At 48.4% G+C, this 17,792-nt stretch overlaps 1 long non-coding RNA gene across 2 annotated transcripts; it reads right to left on the minus strand.

Moving 5' to 3' along the window:
* Positions 1 to 4,645: 4,645 nt before the first annotated feature.
* On the minus strand, positions 4,646 to 13,892 carry LOC115536172 (uncharacterized). Of its 2 annotated transcripts, XR_003974617.1 has the most exons (4): positions 13,622 to 13,891; positions 8,002 to 8,803; positions 7,055 to 7,781; positions 4,646 to 6,951 (listed from the first exon to the last, which is right to left on the minus strand). It is a non-coding gene; the product is annotated as an uncharacterized LOC115536172 (long non-coding RNA). The 2 variants fall into 2 exon arrangements; XR_003974616.1 differs by having other exon boundaries at positions 7,055 to 8,803; positions 13,622 to 13,892.
* Positions 13,893 to 17,792: the final 3,900 nt, after the last annotated feature.

The following is a 17,792-nucleotide window of genomic DNA, read 5'->3' on the forward strand; positions in this document are numbered from 1 at the left end:
AAATATTAGCCCCCCCACCATTAATATCTGACAGGCAGGTCAATGCCACCGCTCTGTCTCTATGCAGATTTTATAATCAGGGCGAAGCAGTGAGGTGCCTATGTGCTAAGACGAGGTAGAGGGATATAAGCCTTCTTTACTTATTAACTGAGTTGTGGATTAGTGTGAAATAAAATATTCAAGTGGAGAAAGGGAAAAGAAGTGTTAACGGAAGGGTCACTCATAATTTTGCTTCCATGAAACCACTTTTAACAGTTCATTGGTTTGGTGACGCACACACACACACACACACACACACACACACACACACACACACACACACACACACACACACACACACACACACCTGGAAAATAAGGGTTAACCTGAAAGGAATTGAGAATATTATCATACTGAAAGTCTCAAATGTCAAGTTTCAATTCATCCATCTCCTGTGAACCTAAAACTTCAAAGTCTTGTTAGGATTAGCAACGTCTCTGTCCACACCGCCGACATTTAGCAGACATAAGTTTCTGCAGCGGATGTTTTTCACTGCCAAAGCCAATACATATTGAAAGAAAAGGACCGGAGTCCCATTCTTAAGACACTCTTGCATTACAAATACATACTTGGACACAGCTAAGAAGATCCTCTTGTGTTTTTAAAAGCATATTTATGATTGGACTTATGTTACTTCCAACGATTCTTGTTTCTTGTAATTAAACACAGAGTCAACATCTCTTTGTTCCATTCAATTGTTGTACAAAGCTGAATTAAAGCAGTTAATTTAATGTAACTCAGTTCAATTAAGTGCAATATTGCAGTGTTTTACCAAGATTACACATGTGTGCAGCGCTAGCCAACATTTGAAAAAGAAACCCCATGATCATTTTGATATTTCCACCCTACATGAGATAAAGTACACAAAACACATAGCATCCTTTGTTGGCTCAGAGTACCGATTCTATCTTTTCATAGTTTTTCTCAGGGCCAGAGCGAGCCGATTGCAACACAAGCAGCTGCTGGAATTCCTTTAAATAGCCCTGCCTGCCTCATCGTATGGTTGCCATGGCAGCCAGCCCCCGGCTTCGAGACAACGTCCACATGCTGGAGCGGAGCAACACTACACCTGTGCAGTACCGTACCCCGCCGCCGCTGGCCGCCTGCGGAGCAGATGAAGCCACTTACCCGCGGATATGAAGGAGCATATTTGCACGCGCACGCATACATGCTCATGGTTTTAAACTGAAAATCTGTGATGGATGAAAAAAATCGATCAACATCTGTGCTATTATTTTGTTTTAGCGTGTGTGTCTGTGTTTTGGGAATGTGTATTGATCACGCCTATATAAAAAGGTATGCTTGATCAATACAGGAAGCACCAATTGTAATTTATAGCAAGGTGTTTAACATAAAGGGAAGAGCTAGAGACAGACTGGATACGTAAAGGTGTTTGCAAAACATGGGGGAGGTGGGGAGGGGGTGTAAGGGGAGCCAGCTATGAGGTGAAATATGGGATGAGGGAGGGAGGAAAGAAAAGTGAAATGGATGAGTGGCCTGGTAGCGAGTGGTAGCCTATGGTAGCGGGAATTTGAGAGAGAGAGAGAGGGGGAGAGAAAAGAATGGTGAGACATCAAGCCGATGAATGATCAGTGACAATTTTGTTTGAAGGGGGAGCTGGGGGAACTGGGAGATGTATGCCTTCCATCCTAGTTGTCTCTCAATCTCTCTCTCTCTCCCTCCCTCACTCACTCCGTCTTATTTTTCAGCGAAAGCAAAAGCATCTTCCCGCCGTGGCACGGTTCTTCAACATTCCATCACTCCCCCCACCCCCACCTCCTCCATCCTTTGTCTCCCTTCATCCTCTCGCTCCCTCCTCTCTCCCTCCCCTCATTCTGCCCTCCTCTCTTCCTTCTCTCCTCATCCGTCCCTCCTGCGCTTTACACAAGCTCACAATTAGTCTGGGGTCAAAAGAGGGATTAACAATGCAAAGTCTTTTTTACATGGTACACGTGTGTGGTGTGTGTGTGTGTGTGTGTGTGTGTGTGTGTGTGTGTGTGTGTGTGTGTGTGTGTGTGTGTGTGTGTGTGTGTGTGTGTGTTCAAATCTGTTTTGCACTTGCACAATCACTTGCATATTCCTTTTTTGTACTTTTGATGCTGGCTTTGTCCTGATTCTCCCCTAAGTGCACTCAGAAAGCCATTGTGGTGCTCAAAGGTTTGAAATCAATCACAGCAAGAGCGCGACAGGGAGATAGAGAGAGAGAGGCCTGGGAACAGACAATTTAACATTGTCTGTCGTGCACACACATGATTCCATTGCTCCACCTGTTTACACACCTGGATTCACATGAAGAATGCAGTGTTTTGATACAAGGCATGCATCAGGTAGTCATCGGTAGGGATGACGATTCAGCTAGAGTGCTCCTCAGATGGCCGTCATGTTATCTATCGAGTCTCTCTTGGCACTCCTTCCTCAGAGACACTCTCGGGAAACAGAACCATAGCAGCAGCAGCAGAGAGAAAGAGAGAGAGAAAGAGACGGGGCGGCGGGGGGAATGAGTTCATCAAGCCTCTGAGCCTTCTTCCAGTAATGAGACATCTCTAAATAGAAGATGGGGCATGGTGCCACCTCTTGAGGATGTCAACTCAAGACTTAGACAAAGTGTGTGCGAAAGGGAGGAGCATCTATCTATCTATCACTCTATGAAAAGTCCATATCTATACTGTAAGTATAGATGTTGCTGGGACCGGAGCCTTGTCACAACGATCTCGAGGGCTAAGTCTTCTGGAGCTTTATACTCCTGCCAGGGCGTACCCAAGGCCAACAGTTCTGGTGAAGTGAAGCTCCGAAGGCCCACAACCCATGTGCAGGGTCTCAGGGGACAGGTGCAATGCCGGTTGGGAGCAGTGTGTTCCGGACCTTGGCAGCAGAAACAGACTCGGGGTACGTGGATCATACCTTGAGCAAACTATCTCCACCAACTACATATAGTTGGGCTCACCATCACACAGAGCGTCGCCTCTGGAACTAAACTTCTCGGCTTCATTGGGTCCGTCTCGGACTGAGGAGTCACCCAAGGTCATAGGCACTGGCATTAGGTTTGCTTTTGGACTTCTGTGCCAGTCAAGGCTTGGCCACAAGAAAGACCATGTTGGAACACAAGGTTGCTAATAAGTATACTTGGTACACAAAGAGAACTTTGTGCCAAGTCGATGGCCCACAATATAGTTGTATCGTCACACCAGAGTACCAGTTCAGGTCAGTCAGCTGATCCCCATCTGGTAGTAAGTTGGATCAGACTGCCGGCCATTCCTGGATGGCTGAAGTGCACAGAGAGGTTCTTCAGGAAAAGTCTGGCAGAAGACCCAGATTGAATCAAATAGATCCAGAGGACTCTGAACAGAACCATCTGTACCTCTGGAGGTGAATACGGGACACTGCCCAATCGATCTTCAGCAAGGATGGCGGAACGCTTAGTTCACCTTGCGATATTGTTCGGAAGGTGGAAGGAACACTTTTAGGATCTCCTCAATCCGGAGGACACTCCCATACAGGGGGCTGGGGCGGAGGCACTTGGGGGGTCGGAACCCATCCGTCTGGCCGTAGTCACTGGGGCGGTGAGGATTGAGGAGGAACAGTGGACCAATTTTTCACCATCTTTCAGATGATTTGGGATTGGGAGTTCACGATCCAGTCTACATGTGCTTTGTTGACTTGGAGAAAGCCTATTATCAAGTTCCCCGGGAGATTCTGTGGGAGTGTCTTTGCATTAAGCGAACCCCCTTCAGAGTCGATGTTGGACTCCTGTTCGTGATCTTCACAGAGAGGATATCAAGGTATGGCCGTGGCTCGAAGAGTATCCAATTTGGCAGCAAGTGGGTGGAATCTTCTGTTATGGGCAGATTATGTCCTGTTTGAAGCCGAGCATTTTGTGTTGAGGACAGTATAAGAATCAGCACCATCCATTCTGAGGATCTGATTCTCTCCTGGGGAAAGCATGACATGCCGGTGCTCAAGAATGTGACCGAGGTTGCATCGCTTACAGTAAAAAGAGAGAACTCCGTTCTGTCTGATTGAACTGGTCCGATCATATCAAAACTCACATTAATGAAGAGACAGAGTACCGAGTGAGAGAATATCTCTCACCAGCGTGAGTGTAATGACAGCTGCACAGTGTGCATCTGAAAATCTTGGTATCATCTTCAATGGTTTTGAAATTCTTCTCCTGACATTGTGTAGAATGTGCTGTTCTTCGGATAGAAAATGATTGGATGTTTCAACTACTGCTACACAGAGGGGTTATCAAACCACCACTCAGGAGGTGTATTGAAAGCAAAAACATAACAGCAAATTGCACACAAAACCCTGATTTAAGCAAATGTTTAATTTAAACAACGCATAAAAAAAACAACTACTAAATTGACACGTTAGTGCGGTCTGGTGGAAGCCAGTGGCCAGGGCCGCTGCTGGCCGTTTCGGTGCCCTACGCGAGCGGGGGGGGGGGGGGGGGGGGGAGCCCCTTTTTCTATATTAGGTAAAAACATCTAATTTGCCGAAATTGAGTGATAGGTTATACAATTAAGAACAAACAACGGTGGGCCTCTTCATAACTAATTTACATATTTGTTTAATTCATTATTATCTTATTATATTATTATTTTTACAAACCTTAATTTTTGGTGCCCCCCTCAGGTACTTGGTGCCCTACGCACTCTGCGTGTAGGGAGCGACGGGCCTGCCAGTGGCTTTGGGATCCTCTGTTTGTCTGAATCCAACTTGGTTACGACAGAGGATCAATGTAAAGCGGGTCACACACCAGACAAGCGAGAGAAAGGGCAGCACTTGGGAAGGTCTTATTTAAGGGCTTGTTCTGTGTTCTTTATGATGGGTGGTAATGGGTGGCGGTGCGTTCAGCGCCAAGGTTTCGAGCCGTATGGGAAGTTATAGTGGCGCCAGTGTGAGAACTCTCATTGGAAATGCAAGCCACCCAGGTTCCCATTAAGAGACGGCTTGGAACATATGGGGGGTGTTTCAAATGATCGTGAAACTAAAATGGTAGTTTGTACAGTTCGTTGGCAAAGTTTCAATGAAATTGCAACGCAGCACTAGCGCTATTCAAGTGTACACTATTGTGGATGACGGATCGACAAAAAAGGAAACAAAAAATGGTAATTGCTGTAGGCCTGTATCACCTAATAACCAGCCTGATTTTATAAGTAGAAATAGCTTTTGATATACTGTAGCAGAGAAGAAAGAGGAGAAGCGCGAAGAGGTGATTCGTGAGGAAAGTTCAGCCGAAGCACCGTTGCTAAAAAAATAAAAAGCAATAGTAACATTTTTACAATTCATTTGTGGTTACGTTTTTAGAATGAATGCACATAGATGGCTGGTACATGACAAAGGAAATAACAATACTGCGACAATGCGGTTCGACCAAATGTGTCATAAAGCGACTAAAATGGTCAGGGTGCAACCAAAAGAAAAAGCTAGTGCCCCCAGAAATGTTAGTCTTGAGCCCCGTTTGCCCTTCTCAGGCTGGGGCGTGGGCTGACTTATACCCAGAGGAGGAGCTCAAGGCCCAATCCCATTTCTACCCCTTACGCCTTCCCCTTCCCCCTTCAAAACAAGGGGGAGTGGTAAGGGGAAGGGGTAATGGGTAGAAATGGGATTGGGCCCAAGTACCTCGGGATCTAGTTCCCCAGTGAGAGTAAGTGGAGTGTGAGATGGACCGGGGAGCGTGAGACAGACCAGCATTGATGTGGTGTTCTGTACATGTGAAGGGAGAGCTGAGCCGTAAGGTGAAGATCTCAATTTTCCACTCGGCCTATGATCCTGTACCCTACGATCACCAGCTGTGGGGAGTGACTCAAGATTTCTTCCTTGCTGATTAAGAGAGTTTTTTCTTGCCGTCTTGGGGACCTTGAGTCAGGGGGTGTCATAAATATTTGCCCTATTAAGCCCTTTGCAACTGTAATGACGATTAAGGGCTATACAAATCCAATTTAAAGTAATTGAATAGTAACCTGAATATGAATCAATATAAATGTATTATCATGACATGTATATATCAATGTATCGATATTAATACACATATTCATATATACATTAAACTACATCTACATAAGTGTAGACATGCATACATGAATGCATCTATATCCACATAAACAGAGCTATAGCTCCATTTAAATGCAGATATATGGCCAACAAAGAGTCAATAGAGATGTGCCCACCACTTTGATTTCCTTTCAAAACACAGACAGTCTGATTGCATCTGAGCATAACGAGGCGCGCCTCAGCCTCCTCTAATGCATCTCTAAATTGAGTTGGAGGATAATAAGGAGGTCTGCTGCATGCACTATGACCACGCTGGTAAAAAGAGCTTGAGTGGGCCCGAAAGTCCCACAACGTGCACGCAAACATACACACGCACAAACGCACTTCCTCCACACCCACCCTGGCTGCTTCTGTTTGACATCATGATGTGCTAGGGCGTAAAAACGCAACGAAAATCCCAAATCGCTTATGTTTAAAGACGTTTATTTGATGGTATCTCTCTCGCTCACCTCCTGTGTCTCGAAGAATAAACAAATGAGGACATGATATAATAATAAGTGAAACAGTGCTCTCATGGTGCAGGGGCAATGAATGACTATACGTTAGTTTAGGCGTGGCTCCGATCCTGCCGTCGAGTGTTTGGGGGAGGGGGGGGGGGGGGGGTCATTTAGACCTTTCAGAACAAGGAAATTAGGTTCTGTTTGTCCATTACACAGCACTGTAGAGGCGTGGTCAGCAAACGATCCAGATCCACCTCCCACCCCAGCGGTGGTGCAACTTGCAGGGTTGCCATTTTACGGTTAACTGCATGTCTCATCTGCTAGTCCTCCACACGCTGAGCACACACACATATGTGCCCGCCGACGCATGCATGTGTGCAGAGTGACTGCCAGCCACCTCACTGATATGTAAAAACTATACATAGAAAAAAAACAGATCATGTTGGGTTTTTGTTAGCCGGCCTGTCTCTCTCCGTTTCTCTTAATAAAAATAGTAAAACATTTTATTTGTGTAGCACCTTTCATCGTGGTGGACGGCCTCAAGGTGCTCGACAGGGCATTGAAGCAATACCACGGAACAACTCTTTGTCTCTCCGTCTGGAGGAATGCCGACAAGATGCCAGAGGCCGGAAGAAACGTTCATTATAACTCATAATGGACATTCGGTCAGGGGAGAGATGATCAAGACACATACAATTATAAATCCATTCATATGTATTTTTAAAACCTAAACACAAAGAACCAATTGTTATTGACGCAGTCAGTTTATTTGATTAGACACCTTTTTGGAAAAACTGGCATGAAAAGGGGAGATACAAAAAGAGGGAGCGTTTTTGCCTTCAGGCCCGCCTTGAGCTGTTGCGGGCTCATAGTAATAGACTCAACTAATGGCTACATTATATTCACGGGCATATCGGCACACTCATGGGCGAGGGGGAGGTGGAGAGAGAGAGAGAGAGAGAGAGAGAGAGAGAGAGAGAGAGAGAGAGAGAGAGAGAGAGAGAGAGAGAGAGAGAGAAAATAAAGAGATTCATTAATCACATTGGAAGGTGATGATTTCAATCAATGGCATACCAATCACGTATATTATTTTATTGCTATAGAAAAACAAACACCCACACACACACACATTAATGGTCCCCTTGGATATAAATGTACAACATTAGGTTCACCTGCCTGGATGGACGAGGTGCTGTTTTGTGCACAGTGCGATGCTGTCTTATTTATGGCCATCCAATGGCTGTGCTGTTTGACAAAGCATTAAAAGGAGCAACGACATGTGAATGTGTAAACCTTGGCTTTCTAAGACTTGGCACGCATGCACACACACACACACACACACACACACACACTCACACACACACACACACACACACACACACACACACACACACACACACACACACACACACACACACACACACACACACACACACTGTGGTTATAAGAGCAGAATATTGGTTACCATTTAGTTTAGCTTTGTGTCCTCCATTGAACTGCGGGAAAATGCTGAACGTTCAGTATTTTGAATTATGAGTCAAACAGCGCAGCCTTCCTGTTCTTCTTAGAATCTTGATTTGGTGTGTGTGCTCGGTGTGTCTAAGAGAGTATGTTTGCGCCTCAGAAAGCACCCCTCCCCCTACACTCTGGGGCTACCGCTCACCGGATATACAATATTTGCTATGTTTCTGAAGAAAAAAAATAAAGATACCTTTCAAAGATAAAACTGTCTGAGATTCCTTAAAGAGATAAAACAGTGAGAGGAGCCAGAGGCCGTAGTTACCCCTCCCCCCTTCTGTCACCCAGTAGAAAAACATGGAAGCAACCAAACATTTCCATTTTGTTAAAATCGCTAGTACATCGGAGAGTGAAGTCGATGTAATCGTCCTATCGAGCGGTATAAATCCGCTGTGTTATTTGGAGAAGGCTCTGGGCAGGGGAACTTGCTGAGTGGGTTATTGGATTGCGTAGCGTCGGGAGTGCGTAGCTGTTTTTTTTCTTCTTCTTTTTTTTTTTTTGCAAGACCTAAGGAACCTACGTGGGCACGGGGGAATAAATAACCTCTACCCAGAGAGAGCCGAGCTCAGGCCTCAGCACAGACGGCAATGCCAAAAGTGCACTAACCCTGATGGCTCCTGGAGCGGGCTGGGCTGCTGAGCAAAGCAGGACTGGAGGGGGGCCGGGGCCGGGCCGGACCGGACCGGACCGGACCGGACCTGGGGCTGAGACTGGACTCGGGTCTCGGGTCTGTCCGGTGATGCCAGGATCTGTAAAGGGAAATGAAAAAAGTTAGCTTCTCCCAGCAACGCATCCATCCAGAATACCTGAATCGTATCTCTCTGTCTTCAGAGTGCGTATGTGGCCTCATATGTAAAACCACCCAAACATTGAACATACAGTGAGCATGACTTTTATTTAGTGCGCATGTAGAACCACGAAAGAACATGGATTAAAGACGATCCGTCTATTGCGCGTGGGTTGTAATTATGGATTAGGAGAGCCTCTCCATTAAACCTGTATTTCCTTAGAATCACGGTGGCAGGGTTGATATTGAAAAGCACGATCATATTCTGCGACATGTATAAACATAATGCATACAGAGACTCAGATGCGGCCGAACGTGAGCGGACCCTTGTGCTCACACTCACACTCACACTCACACACAGCCTCGTCGGCCATCACAGACAGCGTGCCGTATGGCAGCCATTTTGCAGGGCTGTTCTGGAACATTCATTTAGGGTTAACCGTTGCATTTGCAGCCCTTTCTCTGCCCTTCTCCATCCTGAATTATTATTCCATATGCACTGCGTTCCATAAAAACGTACAAAAACCCAGAGGCCTGATAGTGTGCAATGTAGTGAAATAATGTATATATTTTTACACAAAATCCGAAGGGGGCCTCATAGTGTGAAATGTAGTGAAATAATATAGATATTTTGTAGATATGTATTATTATATATGTATAGATTTATTCTGGCCAAGCTCGACCAATCCTTCTGCCGTCTTTGACTCGGCATTCATGTATGTGTGCGTGTGTGTGTGTGTGTGTGTGTGTGTGTGTGTGTGTGTGTGTGTGTGTGTGTGTGTGTGTGTGTGCGCGCGCGTGCGTGCGTGCGCGCGCGCGTGCGTGCGCGCGTGCGTGCGTGCGTGCGTGCGTGTGTGTGTAACATGATGTGAAGAGGAGGAGGGGGGGAAGGGAGGCACACCTTAAAGCTTAACAACACTTTTATATGGACGTGTATGTGGGCTTTAGGCTCGAAGAAATGGGAGCTCAAATTGCCAGAGAGCGCCATAGAATAAGAACAGGAGACGGAAAGAGAAAGAGAGAGACGGACACGAAACGAGGGACGTATACCGCTGGTTCTCTCCTCCGCCATCTTTGCACACCATAACCATTCCATAACCCACCGACCTCAAAGATTATCTCTACTCATATAGATAGATCCATTTATATATTTGTATAAATATATGTATATATTAAAGAACATACAAGACTTTTGTGTATTATGGAATAATTCTACATATATATTTTAAGGTATGGAATCATCATATTTTGCAACAAACATGATACTGTTATTACCTTTGGTCATGAGACACAAAAAGGGAAACTCCCCCCGTACAGAACGACAGACTAAACGTACGGCCATCTTGGGGACATGGTGTCTTTTCTTGGGCTCCACCCCGGGTCAGAGGTTCTGCGCTGGTCCATACTCACATGGTCACGCTCTCTCTCCCTTTTTGCTCATCCTCTTCTGGTGTCAGCCCAGGATCTGAGGCTCTCCGCTATGTTCAAATACCCGTTGAGCCACACCAATAGAGGCGCTCCACATCCGCCCCGCCGCGGCGGCCCTCCTCGTGTGTCCTCCTCCTCCTCCTCCTCCTCCTCCTCGCGGCCGTCGGAAGGAGCACAGATATGCCGGAGGAAATCTGTTTCCCGACGGAATATATGAATAGCTTCTTCTTAATATAGAGACTCACGGCACTGACGAGTTCCCCCGCGGGAGCAGATCGTTTTGGGTCTTGTGCGACGACCACACGGTTCCTTTTCAGAAACGGCTTCTCTACTTTCATCGGCACCATGTCCTAAATGGGATAATTCAGCGGAGGCCTTAACATCTCGTAATGCACTGCAAAACCCTTCCGAGTCCTCCCTGATCAAGTACAACACATTGCGCCGTGTGGATCGTCACAGAGTGCACGGCGGAGTGAAGGCACTCTGTTAAAAAGGAGGCAAATCCCAGGGTTTGATAATGGTGGGTGTCCCGGGGGGGTGGCGGTTAAGGCGTCTAGCCTTTGATTATAGACAGTCAGACAGACAGCCCAGCAGCATGGCCCCGTCATGGCGACGGCGACGAGGAGGACGATGGTGATGATGATGATGATGAGGTTGAGGAGGATGAGGTGGAGGATGATGAGGAAGATGAGGAGGAGGAGCGGCTGACTGATCGAGCGCAGGTACAGAGCCCGGGTTTAAACGAGGTGAGCTGAGGGCGGGGGTGGGGTCTGGGGGGGGGGGGAGATCACGGCGCGCGGGGCAGCGCAATGCGCACATGCGGTCCCCGCGACCGCCACCTGCGATGCGGCGGCGAGCGGAGAGGACGCGTACGCTCCTCGCATTGTGTCCCTCTCTCTCTCTCTCTCTCTCTCCGTCAAACGCTCTGCACGTGCACGCGCCGCGAAGCACACGCGCACGTGTGCACGACTTCACCAAAGTACGCTCTGGTGTGGACCCAACGCTTGCGCGCGCACACACGCACGGACGGACACGCATGCACACACATGCACGCGCAGGGCCGCACGCAGGCAGGCACGTGCACGCAGGGTCGCATGCATCCACGGCCAATAAGGAAGCCATGTATATGATTAGCTGGTGTGAGGCGGCTCTTTGTCTCCGATCACCAGACCTATAATGGCCTGCAGTTTGAATCATACTGCTCACCGCCTCCACCCCCACACACACACACACACACACACACACATACCCACATGCACTCACACACCGACACACACACACACTCCCGCATGCTCTCAAACTCACACCCCACCCGCCCGCTGGCCACACACACATGCATGCTCACACACAGACTGACACCGGATGAACCTCCTTCGAGACACGCACACACACACACACACACACACACACACACACACACACACACACACACACACACATACACATATATTTCCCTTACGTTCACCACGGAATACAATCTAGTCCATCCGTCAATGCACTCATGACAAGAGCGCTTTCCAGCAAGCCTCCCCCCACCCCCCTCCCCCCCTACTTCCCCTGCCTCCCCCGCGTCCCCCCCCCCCAACCTCCCCCACCCCCGGTCCAAGCAACCGCTGTGCACAGCAGTCGGCAGTGTCCTCAATACACCCCCCCACCCCCCCCCAGCGCCGCCCTCCCCCAACGCACACCCCGGCTGATCTGCTGGATGGCTGTGTCAGCCCGTAGACCACGACCCCGCCTGGGGGCTCCACCGCGCCAGAGCCCCTGCACGGCCGCCGGGGGCCGGCTCCATCCCTCACCCCCCTGCCTCTCTCCCACCCAACGAGATCCAAGGAGAGGATATGTAGAAGGGGAAATAATGGACGAGAGTCAGGAAAGGTGACAGAGTGCACGGGAGAAGTAGAGATAAAGAGAGATGCAGAGAGACGGAGGTATAGATAGAGAGAGAGGGAGACAGACAGACACTGAGAGTCAGAGAGAGAGAGACACGAAGAGAGAGAGAGAGAGAGAGAGAGGGAGAGAGAGAGAGAGAGAGAGCACGGTGCTAAGAGAGATAGAGAAATGGAAAAAGGAAGCGGGAGAAAGAAAGAGAGAGAGGTTCTCAGAGCAGGAGAGAGAGAGAGAGAGAGAGAGTGAGAGAGACAGAGAGAGACTAAGAGCGAGATAAAGAGTGAGAGAGAGAAAGGCACGAAGAGAGCAAGAGAGTGACAGGCAAGATGAAAGCCATATAGAGAGAGAAACGGGCAATAAGCGAGAGAGATGGAGTGAGAGAGAGACAGGAAGAAACAAAGAGAGAGGAGAGCGATAAAGTGAGAACGAGTGACGGACACAAAAAGATAGAGAAAGCGAGAGAGAAAGATTGGCGTAAAGAAAGCGATAAAAAGAGCGACAGGCTCAGAGCAAGAGAGAAAGGTATTGAGAGAGAGAGAGAGAGAGAGAGAGAGAGAGAGAGAGAGAGAGAGAGAGAGAGAGAGAGAGAGAGAGAGAGAGAGAGAGCGAGAGAGAGACAGGCACGGAGAGAGGGATAGAGAGAGAGAGTCAGGGATGAAGATGGAGCGAAAAAGAGAGAGAGAGGGAAAGGGATAAAGAGAGAGACAGGCACGGAGATAGAGATAGAGAGAGACTGACACAAAGAGCAAGAGAGACAGGCATAAAGAGCGAGCGAGAGAGAGAAAGACAGGCACAAAGAGAGATAAAGCGAGATGGAGAGAGAGAGCGAGACAGGCACAAAGAGAGAGAGAGAGAGAGAGAGAGAAAGAGAGAGAAAGGGAGAGAAAGAGAGAGGGATCGAGAACTTTGCCACCCCTCCGTGGATGTGTGGAGCAGAGCCACAGCGACAGACTGGAGAACTCTTTGTCTTAGTCGACTGACTTAGAGAGACGGCAACGTGAACGTACACGCACGCACGCACAAAATCACACACACACGCAGACACACACACACACACACACACACACATACACACTTCAATACATTACTATACCAAATATACAGCTTTCAATCAATCAGAGAACAAAATCAGCTTTGTGTGCCAAGGCCTGTGTCCAACGTGACTGTACCGCAAACTACAGGTCTGGTGACTGTCCCCATGGTGAAGCGCATGTGTTAGTCATATGACAATGCAATGTCGAAGTCACTGTGGAATGCACTCCCATGATTCAAAATGCCAGCTTAATTGGTCGGAAAGAAAGTGTGTTTTGAGGCGAAAACATAGATAAATAGATGTGCGTGTGCGTGTGCGTGTGCGCGTGTATGTGTTTGTGAGAGAGTCTGCGTGTGTGTGTGTCTGTGTGTGAGTGTGTGAACGTGTGAACGTGCAAATGTCTGTGACTGTGTGTGCCCTCAGACTCACCTGGCGGTACCCTAGCGTTGGTTGTCGTGGCAATGCAGCCTCATCTAGGTTTTTCAGTGCACTGACACCTGCTGTCGCTCATCTCTCTTTCCCCCTCTGTCTCTCTCCCCCTCTCTCTCTCTCCTCCTCTCTCTCTACTCCTCTCTTCCTGCTGTAGTATAAGATCAGTTGCTACACCCCAGCACTGACAGAACAGAGGGAGACATAGAGGAGGGGTCTTATTCCAACGGCCGGAGCACTCCACATGGCGCCCTGAGACGAAGGGGGTGTCGTCAAGCGGTGCCTTGTGCTGCAGCCACGCGGGTGACTGGGAACCACCCCGCCGTCTGCCATCAGTTGGTTCCTCCCGCCTCCGGCTGCCCTGATTGGCCCGCGCGCTTCCTCCTTCATCAAAATGTAAAATTCCAAGACAGAGAGCAGAGCAGAGCAGTGTGTATGTGCGTGTCTCTCTCCGTTTGTGTGTGTGTGTGCTTGTGTGTGTGTGTGTGTGTTTGTGTGTGTGTGTCTGTGTGTGCGTGTGTGTGTGTGTGTGTGTGTGGGGGTGTTCGTCGGTGTGTGTGGATATACTGTACGCATGTTTGCGTATCTGTGCGTGCATGCCGGCATGTACAAGAGAGACAAAGAGAGATGGAGAGAAAGAGACGCAACATGACCTCGTGCATGTATGTGCATCATTTCCTTTGTTCCGCGTGCCGGCATTTTTGGGGGGATATGATTGTGGCATGGAGTGAAAGACAAAAAACATTCAAGGACAATTTTCGTTCTGCACTGCATTTACTGGTTGACGTGCAGCGAGTGATCATGAAAATGTGCTGGTGCCTTTGTGTGGGAGAGCCGGTACACAGAATGCTATTGTCTGAGTGGGCGTGTGACTCAGGCAGAGGTAGACGAGGGCGAGAGACAGTGGAGCCAGAGACAAAGAGAGCGAGGGACTCAGAGACCGATGGGGGGGGGGGGGGGGGGGGGGAGGAGGGAAAGAGGAAGTGAGTGTGTATGCGCGTGTGTGTGTGGCCACGTGTGTGTGTCCGTATCAGCATGGCCCTAGAGCTGTCATAATTAATCTCTGTGTGCGTGTGTGTGTGTGCGTGTGTGTGTGTGTGCGCGTGTGTGTGTGCGTGTCCTTGTGTGTGTATCAGCATGGACTGCGAGCTGTCATAATTCATCTCTGTAAGTCTGCGAGGGGGCATGTCAGTCAGCCACTGTCACAATATGTCCCAGCAAGTGCGAACGAGTCACACACACGCTCACACGTATGCATACACACACGTACACACACACACACACACGTCTCCATACTCCCGAAGGAGAGCATGTCATGGATGTCAGAGTGTCTCCATATCCTCAGTGTGCGCAGAATGCAATGACCTTTAACCCCTGTCCGCCCTGTGATCGGTGGACATGGAAGGGCGGGATCAACGACCGCCTTGGTAGCGTCGTCTAGGAAGGAGATTTATCACCGCGAGAAAGACGAGAGGCAAACAGGGGAGGGTGAAAGGTGGTTGAGAAGAAGTCAAACCTGAGGAACGGGCCTAGAGAGAGAGACAGAGAGAGAGAGAGAGAGAGAGAGAGAGAGAAACAAAAAGAGCAACAGAATAGCAAGAGGCAGATGAGGGTAATACTGCTGACTCACTGTGCTTGTGACAGGCCACACACACACAATCCAGATTGCACACTTCTCCAAACACTTTGAAACGGCACACACACACACACACACACACACACACACACACACACACACACACACACACGCACACAAACACATCTACACATCCACAGACACATCCAAACCATTTTTTAAACCTTTCTAGATGCACACATAAGGAAACACACTAAACACAAAACAAACAAATCAAACTTGTCTCCAGAATACTCTTCCAGGAAAAAGGAACAAAGATGCATTTGTACATGCTGACTCTAGTGGCATGCTGTCTCCGAGCCGTTTCAGCTTCTCTACATGTAAAATAGACCACTTCTCCTTCCCCTCAGTCCCTCTCTCCTCCCCCCTGCATCGATTTAATTACCTTCTATATTTAACATGGCCCATGATGCTATTTCAGGATCAGAGAGTCTTGTCACTGATATCACACACACACATGGACACACATACACACACACACACACACACACACACACACACACACACACACACACACACACACACACGCACACACACACGTCGAGCACACCGGCTATAATATTTCCCTCCATCGGACCACAAGATTCCCTCCCCATGTGTTCAGACCTTTATCTATTTACCCACGGTAACGCTGTAAAATGTTACAACCACTTCCTTTATTTGTGAGGGTTAATGGCTCGCTCGTCGGTTCCTTGGTCCAGGAGCACAGATGTTGTGTGGAGGGTAACGTACCTCCATACATATCCATATGGAAACATTATACTTTCTATTTCACTGACCTATGGAAATTAACAGACTGGTGTTTCATATCATTGCCATCATTATCATTGTGACCCTCTGTGAGTTGCACATGGTGAAATTTGATTGGCTGCCTGTATGGAGGAAGTGTGTGTGCATTGTATCTATAGGGGGTTGAATCGTCCTTCTGTCCTCACTCTTTTTCAGACTATTCCACCTGCCGTTTCAATCCCAAAATGCCCAGGAGAAGAATAAAGAAAACCCAGGACACATGGACATGGGGATACGAGTTCACACAAAGACACAGACACACACACACACACGCACACACACATATATATATAGATATATAGACATGCACAGACACTACAACGCATAATGTACAACATCCCACAGGGAAAGCAATCTGGGCGCACACTTCACACACACACACGCGCACACACACACACACACACACACACACACACACACACACACACACACACACACACACACACACACACACACACACACACACACACAGCACCTTCACCTGTGTGCAGCCATGCATGTGCACATGCACACATCATATACTGTGTAGATCAGTACCCTTCATATTTGGTTGAGATTTATGATTGTTCTTCAGTAGAGGCCACAGTCATCTGGGAGATGATGACCATATTGATCTGATAACCAGTTTCATTTACTGCCAAGCCATCCAGCCACACACACACTTGCACACACACAAGCTGACACACAGACACATGCACAAACCCACACGCAAACCGAAACCCGCAGAAACGCAAACACACGCAATCACACGCATGCACACACACACAGCGACGGATACAACCATGCACACAATTCATGTTTGCACGATTACAGAGAAATAAAATACATGCTTGTATGCACTTCCTTCCTCAAACATACACATCAGCCCCCCCCCCCCCCACACACACACACACACACACATACATACACCCACACATACACACACAGACACAAAGACAAACGCACGCTTGCGCACGCACACAAACACACCCAGCGGGATCAACCCAGCTTTCTGCCTCATCAATTCCCCCGCCTCCACCGCGTCTGTCGTCCTCTTCTTCCTCCCGATCACCAGCCCGCCCTCTCCACGCTCCCTGCCTCCCCAGGCCACCTCACACCCAGCCCCCTCCGGTCCTCTTCCCCACCCCACCCAACCATCTCCATAGATTGGGATCATTTTCCACCCCGCCCCACTTTATAAAACCTACCAACCTTTCTCCCCGATCATCCTCGCCCCGCAAACAGGAATCTCTCATCGGTTCTGTTCCTCTCATGTGGCGTGCACAAAGCCTCGCCCGTGTGGCAGGTGTGTGTGTGTGTGTGTGTGTGTGTGTGTGTGTGTGTGTGTGTGTGTGTGTGTGTGTGTGTGTGTGTGTGTGGGTGTGTGCGCGTCCAGTTGTGTGTTTGTGTGCAAGAGGCTTGTTGAGAACAGATAGATGTTATGGTTGCGGGCAGCCAAGAATGTGCACACAGCGCACAAAATGACACATTTACACAGTGGCCTGCCTTGCTTTTTTGTCTTACATTCACACGCGCACACACACACACACACATACACACACACAAACACAAAAAAAAACACACACACACAAAAACAGGAAAAAGGCTTTCAGTTTCTAAATCAATCCCACACCGTAGCTAATGCAGTTCGGGGGAAGCATTAGGACTATTAGTCAAAGTGTGTGTGTGTGTGTGTGTGTGTGTGTGTGTGTGTGTGTGTGTGTGTGTGTGTGTGTGTGTGTGTGTGTGTGTGTGTGTGTGTGTGTG

This window comes from Gadus morhua, chromosome 22 (genome assembly GCF_902167405.1).
Source record: "Gadus morhua chromosome 22, gadMor3.0, whole genome shotgun sequence".
NCBI lineage: Eukaryota > Metazoa > Chordata > Actinopteri > Gadiformes > Gadidae > Gadus > Gadus morhua.